We start from the raw sequence: 20,019 nt of genomic DNA, 5'->3' as shown, positions 1-20,019 counted from the left end.
AAAATCTTGCCTTAATTGAGTTGCAAATTTACAATGAGAAATATTGGTCAGGATGCTGATGTAGCACCTTTTGGCATTCCAGGTGCCCTCCTGGATTCTGACACTCTCTGTTTTTACAGTTGCTTATATTCATTTATTCTCTTTTTCCCTCTTCACAGCATGAAGCTCAACACAGAGTGTAAATTGCTTTCTCTGCGATAGTGACTTGTTAATTAGCTGTCAAGAAAATTAAGTCCCTTTGTCAGTCTTGTCTTGCCTTTCCCTTGAAGTGTCTCTGATACTTTGTCTCCTCGTGTAAGGTCTGAAGACTGGTAGATTGTGAGCACTAAGGGTACCATTGCCTGTACATATACACAAACATTTCCAGCTTCCTCTGGAGGGATTCACAGTGTCAGTTGGAATCGCTCAAATAATAATCCCAAATGGAGAAGGTGGCGTGGAAATCTATTCGTTGGAATTAGACAGAGGATACTGTATAAGATACAAAGGGTGTACTACCAGTAGCATTGCTTTTGCTTTCACTAACCAAGTTGAGCACCAACCCACGTTTTTGTGCCAGTGCTTCTCCCTAGCCTCACCTGCCTTACTTGCTGTCAGGGAATGCTGTGGGAGTCAGTCTTGTTACTGATGTGCTGATTTGTGGTTGGGGCTAGGGATCTGTTTCTGGTTAAAAGGGATGTAGCATTATTTAGGGGAAATCTGACAAATAAGTAGAAATTACAGTAGAAAAATAAATTTTGTTTAGATAAAGATGCTAGATAATTAGACATAAGTTCTCTCTCTAAACCTCAGGAGAAATATATTCTTGTTAAGTCTCAGGTGCTGAGTTAAAGATGTCTTGTGGCCCTGGTATGATAGTTCTGTATTCTATTATATCATCTGTTTTGTATGCTGAGTGCTGAGAGTGGAAAAGATGGAAACATGGTTAGCTTGTCAGTTGTTTCCAATGAACAAATCTCTGTTTGGTGGAACTGTTTGCATTCCTGTGGCCAGTGGTATAAGGAAATACCATGTTATGAAAAATTCCCAATTGTTTCCTTAAGGGCTCTTAGAGTTGCACAATCTTTTGATGGCTTTGTTTGTTAAAAAGAACTTAGTTGCTAGCCCTTCAGTTTGGAACTCAAAATTCTCTTAAATATTTACTAGAGCTTTGCTTTTATACTCAAGGTTTGGATTCAAACCAGAAGCGTATTTTCCTATTGCACACTGATCAGCCATTATAATGTGAGTAGCTGAGGAAGATTATAATTTCATTCCAGGACATGTTTCTTTGGGATATCCCATCAATTTCTGAACTATCTGTCATTATGATTACTCGTACTTTCTGGATGCAGCTCTAAAATGTTGCTTCTCTGACAGAGGGAGTGGTAGCTCTCAAGTAACCAAGTGGCTTTTGCGCTTTAATTCTCAGGAAGATAAATGGTATCTCTGACACACAAATCGTTTTGTCCTACAGGCTGAAACCCTCATGTAACATTTAATTTGTACTTGCATTTTCAATATCCTGTTAAGATTTGGGTAATATGTCTGATTTCTGGCATACACAGTTACTCAGATGTATTGCAAATTTTTTTGAAACCGCTCATGTTCAATATTTGTCTTGTTGCTGTCATATCTTGAGTTAATGTCCATCCCTCTTCCTAATTTATTCATCCAAGAATGCATTTCAGTTATTATTTTCCCTGATCTGAGAGCTGACTTTGAGTTGGTTCTTTAGTGTGTGACTGTTACTCCTTTCCAGATTTTCTTTTTCCAGTTCTTGATATGATCTGCATCCCTTGTTACTGATTGTATAATTTTATTTTGGCCATAGAGGCATTTTGATGAAAAAAAGATGAGAATACAGCCTAAACAAGCACAGTGAAGACAACTCCTGGCCAGTGCCTATGTCAAAGAGTTTCTTTCCCATACTCCAGGGGTGTGTAGAGTGGGGTGAAAAGACCCCAGTGGATTAAGCAGAGTGAATAAGGTCATGGCACCAAACAGCATAGCAGTTTCACAGTTGTCAAGTGTTTCTGTTGTTGTTTTAATAATGAGAATTTTGAATTGGGATGGGAGGAAGAGCTTGTGAAAGTGCATTGAGTGGTAATAGGGAGAAGGGTCGCAAAGAGAGAGAAGAAGAAAGGGATTGTAGCAAAGAGCTTGTGACAAAGGGCAGAAAAAAAATTTACTCAAAAGCACGTATGTTTGGAGTGTCACAGTTTCTGGATTCAGCAGTTTCCCAGACTGCCTCCTTTTACTGAGAGCTGTAGGATTTCCAACTCCCCCAGTGCCCAGAGGTGGGGACACAGCTGAGCAAGATGCCCATGCTCCACTGGCCCCATGGGAGTGTGAGCAGTGCTCTGCAACTCTAGGGAGGCTAAAGCATGTCAAACACCATCAGATATGGGCACCTCCGTGCTCTAACAACCAGTGCTATTAGACCTGAAGCTGGCAAAATTGGAGAGACTATCAGATTTTCATGTCTGAGAGTGGTCTACTGATGCCCTCTGGAAACAGTAGCTGCTAGCCTGCAAGACGGGGTCTCTTCTTGCTGGTGACAGCTACGCTTAAAATAACATATCAGGAACATGCATAAAAATAGCATTCCCTTATCTCTAGCAGTGTGAAGTAGATGAAAAATAAACTGTACTCATGCCAAGAATAAACAGTCACGTTAAAGTGTTTAAATTCCTGATGCTGTGGAGTACTCCTGCTCTAATGTGGCATTTTGATGCCAACACACTTCCTCTTCTTTCTCCAGTCACTGCTATCACTTTGTGTGCTCTGCCAGGGAGCATTGGCAGGACAGCAAAATAAGCAAATATGCCCAAGCCCCATGCAGAGCACCCGGATAGAGACAGTTTTGTCCCCTAAATCTATATTCCTCTCAAGTCTAAAAGTAGGTGAAATTATTTTGTGGCTGTTTACCTGTATTAATACTCTGTGTAAGTACATTGTTCATTCCTAAATGGAAACATGCCGAAAATAATGCCATACTATGGCAACATTTATTTTTCAAGTGAGCAAGGAATTGACTTTCTGTAAGTGTGTAATTCAGGGAAAATAGACAATTTGAGCACAGGTGCACTAACATTTTAACTTCTCTTGGAAGCTTGTTTTTTACTTTGGACAATCTTGTGGCAATAATCTCTTACAGTAATTTTGCATAATTCTACTTGCATTATTTTTTGTGTACCCTGTTTTTTTTTCAAAAGTTAGTTCTTTACTCCTGAAACTCATAGAGAATGTTGAATAATTGAGCTATTAGTGATGATGGGGAACAGGATAACCAACCTGCTGGAATGTTGAAACTGGTGAAGTATTTGTAGTATGATAGTAGAAGACCTAAGCAGTAATGTTCGAGGATACTACAATGAAGTCATGGAAGAGTAAAAAGGAAAAGCTGGAGACAGTTGAAAGAGACTGTTACAGCCTGATGAATAAAAATGGGTTAACAGGTTGGTGAAAAGTACCAGCCATGCCTGATGGTTGGCTGAGCTCAGTGTTTTCACAATGCATAAAATGTCTAATTTGCCATGTATAGATCTTAAAAAAGAAAATGTAGCATATGTTTTGTATATATGTATGAAATCAAGGAGTCTGGCCCCTGTACCCCAGGAAATTCAACTGTTTTTCCTTGGCGGAGCAGTTCAGGGAAAAGGGGAGGTGACGGAAATGATTTCTCAGGTTTGACTGAAGACAGCTTGTACTCAAAGACTGAGAGGACGAAAGATGAAAGAAATAAACAATTGCTATTTTATTTATTAATTTACTTTCATGTTAGAAGACAAAGGCAAGAGGAAGACCCATCGCTGCTCAGTGGTGGGAAAGGGTTGGAGCAAGGCGGTTGTTTCCATATGAATTTGCACACCAGCCCTCAAAGGGGGGTGTTGTGTCTCTGTCCCGGTTCCCCACCTGCCCCACAGCATAGTGACTGCTCTGAAGTTCAGTTCTTCTGCTGGGCTAAAGAGGAATTGTGGATTGTGGCTGTTACGCTCTATTTTAAAAATGAGGCTGGTAGTCTGGATTTTACTTTCTGGTTTGTAAACCTGGTAAATGGCAAGATTCCCAATGAGGTGCTCTTAAATGAGATTTATGTATGTGAAAAATGCACTGTACGATAACAAAATTTAATTCAATGAAAAAAATCTGAAAAGAGTTCAAGAAACGGAATGTTGTGTCAATACTTTAAGTGTACAGTATATTCCTGTAATATTCAAAAGCCTACCAGAAGTCAGTCATCTCTTTCTTCTGTTTTACAGGTCAACTACATTACTAGAAAGAAGGAGAGCTGTGGAAAAAAATCAAGGTACCTAAAACATTTTACTGTCTGAATTCTTGACTGTGTTCCTGCTGATCATTTAGTGTAATGATTTTAAGGGGAGAGAGGGAACTGAATCGGAAATTGGCACTTTGAAAGTGGTTTTATTAGAAAGTACAGACAAAAAAACCTTTCACAATAATCTCATTAATGTTGCACAGAATACTTTTGTGGATGAAAGTGTACCTCAGCTTTGGGGTGTGTGCAAGAGTCTGAACAGTACTGCATAATATTTGCTCTAAATATGTAATGGAACTGCATATGCATAAGGATAACGATGTGTCCTGCTGGTTCCAGCTACAGTGAGGTGGATATTCCCTATTTGTACAGTGGGATGCATGGATCCGTTGATAAGTATCATCAAAGCTCGCAACTTTGACATTCTTCACAGTAGTTAGCAGACTTTGTACACCAGGTAGCTTTTATGTGTACAGTTCCTAAAGATGCAAAAGGAGGAGTGTGAAAGTGGCAGAACCTGAGCAACAGCCTGTATTTTACAAGTGAGGAACTGAGGATTTTTTAATACCTTTTTCAGACACTGCTATTATGTCTTATAAGTGTTCCTGTGGTATAGATAGCATATATTGTGTTGTGTTCTTCATTTTTATAATGATAGGCAGCAAGCATTCTTACAGTGCAGACTTTTAGGGATTTGGATGCCTAATCTCTTATCTGAAGTATTTTTTGTCTACCACTCTTGTCTGTAGCTCCTCAGGCCTAGATTAAAATAAGACAGTGTTATAACTTGCATTTTCATGCCTGTTATGTAACTAAAAAGACTATATTAAAATAATCCTGTTGCTAGCACTTGGATTTTTTTTTTTTAGTTGGAGAAACTTTCTTTCCTTTATTTGCTGTGAAATATTACCTGTGAAATGCTACATGTACCTTGCAAATAGAATGCTGTGAGGCAGAAGCAAGGAAGGAGTGAAAATATTACCATTTCATTAAAATGTGAAGACAATGGCTTTGATTAATAAAAGCTGACTTTATACTTCTGAGCATTACAAATTGAGAGGTGCTGAGCTGCCTTCTGAGCATTACAAATTGAGAGGTGCTGAGCTGCCTTCTTCCACTAAGAGTGCATGGAATTATTACTGTAAACTCTAGCACTTTCTGTCCTGTTAACGCTAAGTTTCCATGTTTGTAGCTGTATAGGTTGCATGTGCCACACCTGCAAGAGCAGTTTGCTACAGACGAGAGTACAGTTTATATGGAATTAATTTCTCAAATTTCTACTATTAGTACAGATTTAGAGACTGGTTATATCAAACATTTGTCTTTGTGATTTAGGGAAAAAGTAACGGGTGTTTTTGTTTGGTGTCTTGAAGAGTGTGGGAACTGAAAAGAAAGGACAGAGAAACTTACAGTGCTGGTAAATATGAAATGTGTTCAGTTCTTGACCTGTTGGTGGGTAGTTATGCTTACATTGCAGGCGACACGGAACTACTCAGGTCTGTAATTTGGACAGAATTGAAAATACAGGAGAGAAATCCTGTCCAAGAGCAAAACCGGCGATATTGGCAGTGTTCATCAATAATGCCTTTCATTTCAAGAAACAGAGTAATTTCCTGGTCCTTTGACTTTTCCTTTAAGATCACTCAGATGATTGGTTCCAACTTTAAATTGAGGTCTTCTGTGATGCTTGGGGTATTTAAAATGTAAGATGTTTTCCTGGGATCTTGGGAGAATGCTATACATGGAGTCCCAATGTGGCTGCGTTCCCTACAGTGCTGGACTGGCCTCCCCTGTAGGCTCCTGGTAAGATGAGAAGCTGGCATAAAGCATAAAAAGGAATTAATGTGTGGCTGGAAAAAAGATACAAGGGAGTCAGACATTTTATCTGGCGTCTCCAGTGCTGAGGTTTCTGAGAGGTTTCTGTCTCTTTGCTCGTTTTAGACAAGAGATTTTACTCTAGACGTTCCTTGCCCCTCACTGTGCAGAACCTGTCAGATCCTTTTCCTGACACTTTCTCCCCCGTCAGTCCCTCAGAAGGAGTTCAAAAGAGATTTTTCCCAATAGCAAAAGGAACCAGACATGGCCTTTCTTACTAACTCTGCATTTGAAGCATTGATAAGTAACATGTGGCTGGCTCCAAACTGCTGACTTTCCCAGCCGTTTAAGAAAACACTGTTAGGAGTCCGGTTTTAAAAGAAACTATAGGATTGTTCTTCCTTCTTTGCAATTGCTCTTTTCTGTAACGTATCCCAAGAGTTTTGATTCTTTTCTGTCTGAAACAGTCAGAATTCACTACTGTCTTTCTGATTAACACATATTGAAAAGAAATGTCAAATTTTTAAAGCTTTTCCATATGGGAAGGGTTTCTTTTTTCATAATCTGTGTCACACTGTTTAAGCTGTAACTTTTTTTCTTTAATGCCCTTGGATCATCATTGTTTGGAAGTGCCCTAGTAGAAAGAAAAATATTATTTTTAAAACTTGAGACTGAGTAAGAGGAGCCTGGAATTGAAATCTACTGTCTTGCATAATTGTTTAAACCTGCTACACGGTTTGGCAAAGGTACAAACCGAGAGGTCTTTTCCATAAAATGTGGTTGGGGCTTCATCTTCAAAGACAGGGTATGCCTGAGGACAGCTTCTAGTCCTTTTAATAAGGATAGAGCTCACTTGAAAGGCAAGGCTGAAGATGAAGAAGAATGTGTAACCTGGGGGATTGATCTATTCAATAACAGCAATCTGGTGCATGCCATTATAATGATGGGAGAATATGGTAAAGCAATTGCCTTTTTCTTTCCTACTTTGTCTAAGGAACAGTCTAAAGTAAATTGTTCAAAAATACAGTAAGATTCAAGATTAATCTAAATCTGTTTTTAAATCTATCACCTGAATTAATTTTTTTCTTTTAAAAATAATAATAAAACTCTCAAGCCCTCCTTGAAATACAGAGAGTGTGGCTGCATTACCCCATACCATTTAACCTGGTTAAATAAAATTCAGTGTTCTCTTGGCTCCTGGGCATCTGTGCTTCCTTCAGCTTCTGCTGTCCCACATTGTTTATGTGAGGAAGTTCAGACCTTGAACTATGAAAACATTCAAGGGACTTGTTGGGGCTGTTTTCTGAAACCATCTCGCAAAACTCTTAAGATTCAGCAAGTTTATAAAGTTGATTTTTTTTTTTCTAATACAGTTTTAATGCCTCTCTGTGATATGAAGCACATTTCTGAGCCCCAGGTAGCATTACTCATTTTGCTAGAAATTGAGACTTTTAAAATCCCCTTACTCATAATACTGAGGAAGAGATCGAAGTAGGGCAGAGCAGGACAGTTACCAAAGTATTTTTGCATGTTACCAATATAGAATTGACCCAAACTTTTGTCCGTGCCCTACTAAAAGTGTCAGCCTGTACTGTCCCATTCCTCCCCCCCCCCACACACATGCATGATGTAAGGGCATACCTGTTTTGCACACTGGATGTAGCAGCTCTGTTCCTAATTAGTCTGCTGTACTTTTGAGAGGGGCTAAATGTTGTTTGTGGAACTGTTTCAAGCAAGCCCTTGAGTGCTTTCCCCCCCCGCCCAGTGCGTCTTTCAACACGTCCATCTCCATGTTCCTACCAATCCTCACCCTCCCAGTCCAGCAAGGAGGAATTGGGATGAACATTGGCTCAAAATCCCTTTAGGCACACTACTTCCTAGGTTTGAGCAAGGGAAACTGTTTAATAAGTGTTTACTTCTGGATATACAGGAGTTTCATGCAAACATAGAGGAATTGTCTTCTCTGTCTTCTGTCAGCTGCTAGCCCTACGGAACCATACTTCAGCATCCTAGAGGCCTGGAATCCTCTGGCTTAATGTGGCTTCATTGTCCTTTCTGAGCCCCATTGCTAGAGTCAGCTTCTTATTTTGGTCAATTTTTTAATTGGGGCTGATTAAGTCCCCCAGGTGAGGCTCTTCAAATGTCAGTGTAGATAATCCTGTCTGCATGAACGATGAAGCAGAACATATGATACAAGTATATTTATGCTTTAAATGCCTGTTTCCAGTAAATATTCATAAAAAGAAGTTGGTTTTGCAGTCTGATAACAAAACCAAAATTAAATGCAGAGTTGGGCTCATACACATTTCATGAAATCATGTAATCTGATACCTCATTCCCCACAGTGAATCGGTTTGAAGCTTTTTTGTTCCTAGCATGGAAGCTTCAGTGCATAAAAGTCTGAGTCTTTGACTTAATCTTCTCACTAAATATTTGCAGTAGCAAACAGTAATATTGGTTCATACTGTACCTGCACTCCACATTTTTCTCCTACGGAGTGGAAAAAGATAACCATACTCATCATGAAGATGATTGTATTTTTCTGGAGTCCTGCATTTGTTGGACTTTTTCTTTCCTGTTGAGGTGAAGAAACTTTCTGGAACCCAGTCCCTGTTTGCTTGACTGGTCTCAGCCTTGTCCAGTATGGATAATGGCTGTATCTCCTGACAGAATGGAGGCTGTATCTCTCCCACTTCTCCAGCTTTCCCTGCTGGTGGTAGTGCTCATGCTGAACTGAGCTGTTCACTGTGACCACTTGCATCAAAGCACTGGAGCTCTGCCCAGATACTCATAAACAAATGAAATACATTGTGGGATATATATTGTGCAATCTAAAGTAATCAAAGGGAAATAAAAAAAAAAAGACAAAAGGAGATCCTATTCAACATTTCTACAGTTGTTACATTTCTCCTGGAAAAAAACCACTTGCTTTGTGTGTAGCTCCTATTCTTTGATACATGTGTGAAAGAGCTGGGGGATTGTTGATTGTGTTTTTAATTATTATTTTAAAAACACCGTAATTTTCAGCATAGATTGCTGTTACAAAATAGAACCTGGTTCTCTGTTACCTCAGCATTAAGCTGATGATTATCTTGTCTCAAAAGAGCCAAACCCAAAGTTTCTGTGGTATAATCAGACTAAGCTTGAGCACTTGCATTGCTTGTCTCACTGTGATAGAAAGCTGGAGTAGCTTAGTAGTTGAGGGTGAGGAAGATTTATAATTAAAAGAGAAAAATATCATCCTAGGATACTTTCAGAATTACTGCTCCTGCTATGATCCATAGCAGTGAGGAAAGCTTATTCAAATTCCTGCAGCCTTTTAAAACATGAATAGGGTGCTTGAAGCGAAGATCCTGCTTCCTCAGGCATGCTGCTAATCCTTGAGTTTGTACAGAATTTCTGTAGCTGTGACTTCTGGTGTGGATTGAGGAAAGAGACATTCAGGCTTTCCCAGACAGCATAGCTTTTGAAGGTGTTATTTTAATAATGTTAAAATCCTAAATTGTTGGTGCTGCTTTTTTTTTTTTTTTTATTCTTTTCCCACTGTTTTTGGGGGTTATTTGTTTGTTTTATTTCCCATGAGTGCCTGAAATGGGTTGAAGAGTGTTGGAGTGGTCTTTGCCATTTTCTCTTTCCAATGCCTCTCTCATGGAGACAGTTTGCTGGCAGCAAAGTTTCTATATCTCGTTCCCTGTCAAATTCCTCAGTCCATGTGATAAAGGAGTTTCATGAGAGGCAGGAAGAGGAGGAGGACAGCATTCATGTAAAGTCTCTGATTGCAGCAGGGGCAGAGGAGCTTGGTGGGCACCTCCAGGAGGAGGAATTGTAAGGGAGCATGTGTTGCCGAGCATGGGAGAGAAGCACTGGAGCTCTGGGGTTCACCAAACAAAAAATTGTCCTTTTTCCATTGATGCAAGCAGATTGTTAAAAGTTAGTAGTACAGATTGTATTACCAACTCCAGTTAATTATGAATTAATGAAGAACAGCTCTACAGAGAGGGGTTGATGTAATTATTCGGTTGATTGTGACATGGTAATCAGATTTTTAGATCTTCTTATGTGATGCTGGAATTCAAGCTGAAAATAATATTCAAAATTGCAGACTGGCATATTTTAAATGATTCAGCTTCTCACTACAAAAGAACAGATCTAGCTTAAAATTAAATATTTTTTTCCAAAAGGTAAACTCATTTATTTTGCTAACATTATAACTATTAATGAAGTGGGTTTAAATGTGTCACCCTATCTCTATCTCATTGTACTTAATTTTTTTAATTGCTCCTTAGCTTAGGAATAAGTCTGTCCCTGATGGCTTAAAAATGTTGAATCTTTGTGAGCATAAAAAAAAAATGTGGATAGATGTGTATTAGCTCATCACTGTGTCTTTGCCATGGAGATTGTTGGATTTCATCTGGTTTGACTTTATTCATAAGCTGAGTAGAGTGAATGAGGAATATATGTTTAAAAATTGATTTTTTTTCTGAAGTGGTTATAAGACTTAAAACTCTCCCACTCGATAATGATTTAATACTTGCAACAACAGCCTGTGTTTTTAGGATTTCCCCCCCCTTCACTCATTGAACTATATTCAGAAATTACAAGGTCCTTAACAAATATTGATATTCAGAAAGTCAGTTTAATAAACATATAGCTTTTTGTTTCTCCTCTGCTGAAGCTGGATTTACTTAACAGTTCAGTTGTAGTACAGTGAAGATTTTCTCTGTCTGCTAATGACCTGTGACTCTTCATGGAGAAGACTCTGTTAAATGTGGAACTAGTTTTAAGATTCAGCTTTGTTGTGTACCTTGCTGGGTCAGGTTAAAACAGTGTCAGCCGAGTTCTTTGCAGCTGATGCTCCTCTTAATTCTGCTTCTTCTGAAGGGCTTATACTGTTAACTGAGACTTGCCAACACTCCAGTCTCTGCTGGCTATCAGCATGGAGTGCCAGGAAGTGTGATTTGTGTTGTGTCATCTTTAGGCTGAGGAGAGACTTGGTTGAAGGGGGATGGGGTAAAACAATCACTAACAAAGCATGGAAGTATGATTTGTTTGTGCTCTGCATTCAGGAACTGTTTACCAGTGGTAAACAGTTGCTGTTATTGCCCAATGTGTACCCCTTAATGTAGAGATATGGAGGGTTTCATGTCAAGTGGTTCAGTTGGAAGCTTGTCTATACAAGTAATCGGAGTAACCTGTAATTCTCTTAATTTTAAATTCAATTTATTCACATTTTTTGGATTAACAGTAGTGCAGCTACACAAATCAGTAAGTGAACTGCTGAATTAGATGTGTTTATTCTCCATGGCAATAGACCATTTATACTGGACATAGACTGTAACTTTAGATTGAGTTAATTCTTCTGATAAGCTAAAAGCAGTCAAGGCCCCAAATGTTACAATTTAGTGGCAACAGAACAAGCCTCTTTGCATTCTGTTTGCAGTCTTTGAATGTGTGTACCTTAAAAAAAAAAAAAAAAGTTACAAAATACATGGCATTATGAAACATTGTAACTCACAAGAATCCCAGTCCTGGTTGTAACACATTGAACAAGTCACCCTGATGTTCGGAGCAGCAACCTGCTCCCATGAAGGCACGGAAGGAGGGAATTCTGTGAGTGTTTCCAAAGGCTGCTGATACCACTCTCAAGCTTGTAGAAGTCAGTGACTTCAGAAAGCATCAGTGTTGCTTTAGATAAATTGGCAGCTGGGATCTGGAAGAGCAAAGCTGTTCTTACCTGGCTCCCAATAACTTACTTGTATGATTAAAGTTCACTGGTCACATCTGAACTGGTGCACTGAACCCTGCAATTCTGCCAGCCTCCTGCCTTTGCTAGTCATAAAAATGAGAATGCTTGTTATAAGGAAGTTGAAGATTGGAAGTAGTAAAGTGTCTTTTTAAAGACTGAATTAGAAGTCGGATAAGTTGTATACCATCTATCAAAGACTTCAAACTTTTTGTTGTTGCTACTTTTTATTTTTAAGAGGTAAGGAGGGTTTCAAAGCAGATTTTAGGAATCTCTTAGCAACAAGGAACCATCTTTCTAAAGCTGAAGTTTCCTCTGAAGAAAATAGAAAGGGGAAAAAAATCCCTCTCACAGATTAAATTTTAAAGTATAATAAGTCTGGCCAAAAGATATTCTGAGAAACAATTTGCTAAAGATACCAGAGCCTACAATAAATCATTTAAATTGAATCATTTCAAGTACATCAGAAATGGACATCCTGCCAGACAGACTGGAGAGCTGATAGATGCCTGAAGTGTAAAAGAAATACACGATGAAGATAAGCCACAGAAAAAAAGCTAAATATTTTTTACCCACATTGACTTTCCTGAGAGATTTTAGTGCAGGAACTTCACTTCATAGGTGATATTTTGAGAATTGGTCTCAAATTGAAATGTTGGTATAAAAGACTTTTAGAACATTAAAAAAATGTAGCAAATTGCCAGGAGTAGATAACATTTGTCCAAGAGATCTTATAGTAACTGCCTGTGACAACACTGATCTGGCAACTGTGATCTGTTACTCAAGGCGGCTGCGAGATCAGAGGCAAGAAAATAGGTGAATGCAATTTCAATATATTAAAAGCATTCCAGAAATAGTCAGGGTACCACAGACCAGCAGGTCTGTACAGGCAAGTTGGGGTGTTTCATTAGGAACAAAGACCACAGAATTGGTAAACACGTTGGCATATACACTTTATCTCATTATTTGAGGAAAATATTTGTGCGCTTCAAATAGATGACCTTTAGCCTTAGGGTGGGACATGCAGTTATTTAGCTCTCTTCTTTCTCCTCATCTTCAGCTTGTGGAATTGAACTTGCTGTTGGTGTCAAATGCAAAAAAACCCACTAATTTGTTCTATAATCATATAACTTTGTGAAAAAGATACTTAACAGCCAGAAACAGTATACTATACCACAGTGTAACTTTGTGTTAAATTAGATGTATGTCAATAAATAACTGGATAATAAATAAATATTAATAATAATAATAATAAATACAAATAATAAATATTTAGTAGGAAATGATGGACTGAAATTAACTGTCTGGCATCAAGCACGCTAAATGACCTGTATGTAGTCAAAATCTATGACTGCTGACATACGTTAGTTTAGATGTGAATGCTTATTCAGTTTTGGTCAAGTTCTGTCCACAAGATTTAAATGAAACCTAGTTTGTGGTGAATGGGACGTGGACGTTAACTAGATTCCTATGAAATCTGCCAAGTCTGAATTTTAGTCTGAGACGGGATGTGCGTGACTTTTTTTTTACGTTGCTGATAACACACATTTCTTGGTAAGAAGATACAAAATAAATAAGGTAAGGTGTCATCTTGCCATCAGATCCTGGGCTTCAGGAAAAAAAGATTCTTTGGACTAATAATGGTTTCAAGCTGTTCTATGGGTACAGCCTCTGCAAGGTGTCTAACTTTGCATGTAGACTGAACACAGGGTTTTTTCTCCTTCTTATCATCCTAAGCAGAAAGAACTTGCATTTCACCAGCTGTGTAGAAAGTTGCTGATGACCTGTGGATATTTGAAAAGCTACGTAACTGTGGGGGAAAGACCTCACCTTAATACTGATTTGTGTGAAACGTTTAACACCTTATGATGATGAAATAGCTTTAAAGTGAAACAGATTTACTAGACCAGCCAAAAAGCCTTCACCTGCAACTGTACCTCGGCTGGTACATCAGCTATGTACCAGTTTTGTACCAAAGAATTACAAAATGAGTGGAGACTACTAGAAAGGTCAGGTTATTTCCATGGAAATATTTTCTTTGACCAAATCTGTTCTTCAGGCTTTGGGAATATACAGATAAACTTAGGCTATTCTCTTTAAAGCATAAAACACCAAGTTTGCACCATTGATAGTTTGCACATGTTGTGTCATATGGAAGAAGGCATATGTTTGTAGGTGGGTACTGATAAGCTTGTATGATTTAGAAAAGTATTCAAAAATCCTTTCATCATCACTGTAACTTAGTGTTGCATGTTTGTCATGAATCATGCTAATTAAGCCCCAGATCATCTAGCTGTCATATAAGGACGGGAGCTTAAATTAGCTTTTACCAAACACATTTTAGTGCAGTACATCCAATACATTTCACTGCAATAAACTTTTTACTGGCATGAGTGTAGCAAGGTGCTTAGAGTGGGCTAGTGAATGCAAGGGGTTTATTGTTGCTTTGACCCAACTTTCACCATGATTTCTAGTATAAAGGAATACTTTATTTACATGTCATGCTAACATGAAATGTAAAGACTCTAGTACCATGTTGATGTCCAGAAATGTGAGTTGTGTAATGCATTTTCTAACTTTTTGGCTCATTTTTCTTTCTTGACAGCAATAATAAAATATAGAAGACAGACTTTGAGATGTACATTAGCTTCAAGCACTTAGTGAGAGTGGGAGAGAAAGCATTATTATTGAATTAAAAATCTTTTATGGAACTTGTTAAACACTATTTTCTGTTAAGCTTGTTTGTTTTCTTAACCTCATGGATGAACATTTTCCTAATCAAGTACATTTGTATTTTGATCACAAACCCAATAAAATTTGTCTGCTACATTTCCCCCCTTCCTCGTTCCTTCACTTTTTCTCCTTTGTTATCCCCTAGATGTTGACATTTTATTTCTTTATTTTTTTTAAGGAATTGGTCACATATTTTCGCTTAATGATTGTTATGTTAGCAGCTCCTGCACTTGGTATACCAAAAGCTTATTTATACCTGGTGACAGTTTCTCACAGCATATTTTAGTCTACACTCACACTGTTGCCAGATCTTGGTATTTACTTGGCACCACGAGGTTCTCATTTTATACTGTTTTGTATCCCAGTGCCACGAATTAGTCTGTAATATGTGTTGCTGACTTGGGCAATGTAAAATACTCCTTTGCCTCTGATTAGCGGGATGCATAGAAAAGTGTACTGCATGTGAATTTTAAGAATTTAAAGAGTAGGCCCTTGTTTTTAAATATGCCATTTTTCATTTTTTTCCCCTTGGTTATTAATGTAGTTAAGTGGTCTCTTCGAACACATTTCCTCCATCTTGCATGTAGCCTGTTATTGTTTTAGAGCAGCACGTGTCTTGCATAACTTGAGGTGTCTGCAATATGGATGTCTACTTGTGGATTATGTGCCTCCATTGGAATCACTGTAAGCCTGTGGTTCAGGCAATGAAGCCTAGAATATTATGCACCTCATCCTAAAGAGAGAGCTTAATTAGACAGTGAATTCAAATGTTATGTAATTATCTAAAGTTAGGCGAAAAAAACACACTTCAGGACCTAATGAATTCACAAATACAAATGTTGAACAGGAAGGTGTTAAGTTTCAGTAGTTCATACATAATATGGATGATAAATGAAAACTGTTACTTTAGGACTTAGGAATTTTCCTTGCAGACTGGGAGCTTTCAGACGTTGAGCAATTTTGTTCCTGATTCAGATTTTGGAGAGAGAAAAGCATAAGTCATCCCAAGTGACTCACAAATTATTTAACCATAAAGTATGAACTCCTCTTGCAAGTTCAGATGGCACTGTTTATCCTTAACCATTATGTAATATAAGCATTTCTAGGCATTTCAGGGATTATTCTAACATATGTGATATGTGTTCATGTTCAGCATAAGTTAAGCAACTTCCTTTTGTTGCAGCTGGATGTGAAAACTAGGGACTTTCTAAACCCCTTTTGCAGTCTTTTAGTGTGAAATTCTTTGCTGTGTAGCAAATCTGAGAAGTGTGTGCCACTTGGACTCACATGGAAGTAGCAGTGAGGTGTTATTTTGGAATATAAGTGGTATACAGGCTTGGAGCTCTCTCTGCATCCGAATTTCAGCCTTAGTCACTGAAATTTATCTCTTAGCTTGAAGTGTCATGCCTAAATTTAAATGGTAAATCCTTAAGAACAGAATAATCATGGTATTTATTTCTGGGACACATCTTCCATGCTTTTAAGCAATACATAGATCCTGGATAGATTTGCTGCACAAGAAAGAGTTTTACTCTGGAGAAATAGCAAACAGAGAAGAGACTAATCAGCAAAGAGCTGAGTTTAGTTAACAGTTGGCATGTGTACACTTGTGTGATTTCTGTTTGTACTGCTCAGCTGAGTTTTACTGATGCAGTGAAATTTACTCTGTTACCGCTTTTAACATTTATCAATATTTTCAGTCTTCTATCAAAATATTGCTGAAAACAGCTTGAGAAAAAATTTTGAAATTAGTAACTAATACCCATTCTACTAAGTATGGGTGGGGTGAGAGTAATTTCTGAACTATGTAGTTTTTTTAAGGCATAGACAGCACTGTCACCATTCCCTACTTTACTGAAATATCTTCCATTTTGAAGTAGGTCTAATAAAACCTTTAATCCTTCTTTTAGTTTAAAAACCTCTCTATGTTCTGCTGTTTAAGAATAATTTTGCCTTGTGTCGTCCTGTATTTAGGATAAGTAATATAATGCTTTGTATTGCAGCATTTCATGTGAAAAGAATTAACAGTCTTGGAGAAGTGACCTATGTTCCTTGAAGGTCTTGGTGTTGCTCAGTGTGATGTGATGTGATGTGATGGGTCGATCAACTGCAGAAACTTTCTGTGCATGTTTCTAGTATATGAGAAAGTCAGATTTTACTGTGGCAGACAATAAGCAATATAAGAAATCATCCCCCAGTGGATTTGCTCAGTATTAAGCAGATAAAAATGAAATTGTGGGAAGAATGATGAGTGCTGTTCTTGCTTTCAAGGAGCAGTGGAACTGTTCATGCAGCAATATAGTGAGATTGCTTGCAGTCAGAATTGTGCTATGCTTCTGATTTAACAAAATTGTGCTGCTTCTGTTTACCCGTTATTGAGTCACTGGTTCCAAGGGAGAAAAAAAGACATGGTATTTTAAGCCATTTGTACAAATTCATACTTTCCAGTCAACCATAGGATTTGGATTTACTTTCCTTGGGAAACTGTAAATTACTGAAAGTCCTCTGCTTTTGTATTTTCTGAATGATAACACTACCTGCTTGTATAGCTATTGTGGAGATGATACCAATCTTCCAGAAGCATAGCTCTACACTGTAGAGATTGTTTTTAAAAAAGGTAATGTTTAAATACTTCATCAATCTTGTTTGACAGAAAGATGTTACTCTCACATTTTTTTCATTACTGTATGGACACAATATCATAGTCTTGTTCTGTAGAATATTTTTCTTTCTACACACTGGGATGCAAACTTGTAGTTTGAGCAGACTCAGTTTATTCAGCAAAACACACAAGCTGGTACTTCAGTCTGCCTCTTTGTAAAGGGATTAGCTCTGATAGTTACTTCTTACCTCAGGGACTGGAACTGAAAGTGGCCGAGTGAAGATGTTTTCTAATAGTGTCATTCTTACTGATACCTGTGCAGTTTGAGATGATTGAGTGGTCCAGCCAATGAAAAGGTGACCTGCTGCTACTAAAGATCAAAGAAGTCAAAGGAGCTCTTTTTAACTGGTGGTGTTGGGACTGAAGAAAAAAGCACCAGTAATATATATTAGAAGAGTCTTGCTGTGTGTGGCTTTACCCAGCAAAAAGGAATCCATATGGATAGTTTGGGATTTTTAAATGGGGGTTGGCTTGGGTAAAGGGAGGAAAAAAAACCATGTTATTTTTGTTGTTTTAAATATATTATAGGAAAACTCAACCTGTTTGTGTAACCTGGTGAGTTTATTTAAGTGCGATGAAATTTCCAGATGCTCAGCACAGTGGAGTTTGTTGATGTTACTGACAGCATCCTCCTTTTATATACTCTATGCCTTTCCTGAAATCCCAAGGGTGGCATGAAGTGATTTCATTCATAAGAAAGAAAGGGCTGAAATCTGCCTTAAGTTCTGGAGCTTCAGGGGTGCAATAATTACCAATAAGTAGTAATTACTTACCAAAAAGTCTTATTCCAGCATAGATGAAGCCATGTCTCTATAGCAACTTTGTTGGGAAAGCACGATCCCAAATAAAAGTGACAGCTTTTGTGAAGTGCCCCCAAATCTACCTGACATCAGCCAATGTAAAACCAGTTTGGCAGAGCTGATGTAGATATGGGGGTTTCTGAGGCCATCCCACCCTGTCTCTGCCAGTGTGACAGTCGTGTCCGTCCTGTAAGCTGAGCCTGGCTTTGCTGGTAGCTCCTCATCCTCCCCCTCTGCCGCCCTCTACCCCAGATAACTTCATCCTCATATCACAGATACTCAGCGCTCCGGTCTGGATTTCATTTCTTCTTCCTCAGCTCCGTGTGATCTCTCGCACATTCCTGACGCGTTACCAACAGCCCACGGCTCTGAAAGTGCCGGATCAGCTTTCAGTGGCAAGAGCTCGGAGGGGAAGAAGGCTGGCTCCTCCATGAGCAAACAGCTGGGCAGTTGTGGATGGAATTAATTGCTGATATACACTGACTGTGTTTTTCTTCTCTTGTCATTTCCTTTGCAGCTGTGAAAGGCAAGTTTTTTAGGCTTCGAAAACAGCACAGACCTTCTCAGTGGTAGTGATGTAACAGCACTGAAATATATATGCAGATTAGGATTTGCATACAAAATAAAAGCCCTCCTAAACTGTAACAACCAGCAGTGTTGACCTTTATATTCAAATTCTAAGTGCACCTTCCATTTCTGACTTTGGATTTCTAACTTGAAAAAAAATTCTGTTTGGGGAGGTTTGTGTTTCTGAACGCAATAGTCATTGTTTTCTGAAAATAGGAGTCTGAAGTTGAGTGTTGAAAGCAAGCTGTTAAGAAAATGGTTGTCTTCCATCTACAGTCTTGGAGCTATTATACAAAATGGACTGAGGCTGCTTTAGCCAAATGTGGAACAGTCAAGTTGCTGAAAGTCATGTTCCAGGCCAACAGTTATGGGAAATTTATCACAGGGTTGGAAAATACATATGTTATCAACAGGGCTGCCTGTCTGCCTCGAGGCTTCACCCAGCCCATAACAATGCAAAAACAAACCACCCATCACAAATCAAAAAATGCTGTCAAAAGTAGGTTCTGAGCACTAATGCTGTCAGAAGCTGCAGCTTGTTGGATTTAGTTGTAAAATCAGTGGAAAAATGTGTGGTACCTATTGTTGAAGATAATATTTTGTGAGCTTCCACCCTGTAAGTCCCACAGATATTTTTTGCCTTGTTTATTGAACTGTTTTAATGTGCTTTTGTTTTACAGAATTGTTAAGCCTCCCCTTCCAGCAGGCTTATGCTGCCATGCAGTTTACTCAGGGGAAGATCTATAAGCTCTTTTGCCAAAATAATTACAGCTCTCTTAGGTATTTCACTAGTACACAGTATTTGCACGATGTATATTTATAAATAGTCTTATACACAGAATGGATTCTTTAAACAAATGCTAGGAAAAGGTTTTGTTGTTTTAAGGCCTGGTCCTAATAACTAAATAAATGAAGTTGTACAAATATGCTGAAAATGTCCCCACCAGCTTGTGTTGTGCAGTGCCTTGTTACCACCAGACGAGTATTTCAAAGATCCCACTGAAACCAGAACCATTATTTGTGGTAAATACTGTGCAGGGTGAAGAAGGGTTGACAGACCAAAATCTTAATAAATAAATAAAAATTACACAACTCTTGAAAGGAGCCAGACTTTCAGTCACAGCACCCACATCAGCCAAACTCTTGCAGAGACTGCTGCAGAGATCTGTGGGACTGTACTTGCAGCTAGTACAAAGTAGTGCATCCTAGTTTTTCAGCCTTCCATGCAAGGGATATCCGCTGCGACCTTGCATCTGTCACAGCTAATAGCACACCAGGGGACACCAAACCAAGCCTGGCTCACGTGTTATGCAGGAAGTTCAGCTGTAGTAATTCAGTTGTAAATCTGAGCCAGAGAGTCAGTATATCTGAATCGTGGCTGTTACTTCAAAGAATGAAGACTTCCCCTTTGAAAGCCTTCTAGTTTTTATAGCTATAT

At 38.5% G+C, this 20,019-nt stretch overlaps 1 protein-coding gene across 3 annotated transcripts in view; it reads left to right on the top strand.

Moving 5' to 3' along the window:
• The window catches only part of ADD3 (adducin 3), a 100,344-nt gene that overhangs the window by 32,150 nt on the left and 48,175 nt on the right, over window positions 1–20,019 (top strand). For all 3 annotated transcript variants that reach the window (XM_032694767.1, XM_032694763.1, XM_032694766.1), the window contains exon 2: window positions 4,245–4,291. The gene's annotated coding sequence lies outside the window, so the exon portion shown is untranslated. The remainder of the gene's footprint in view (window positions 1–4,244; window positions 4,292–20,019) is intronic.

Source organism: Chiroxiphia lanceolata, chromosome 8 (assembly GCF_009829145.1).
Source record: "Chiroxiphia lanceolata isolate bChiLan1 chromosome 8, bChiLan1.pri, whole genome shotgun sequence".
Taxonomy (NCBI): Eukaryota; Metazoa; Chordata; class Aves; order Passeriformes; family Pipridae; genus Chiroxiphia; species Chiroxiphia lanceolata.
This window is presented reverse-complemented; position numbering and strand designations above follow the sequence as displayed.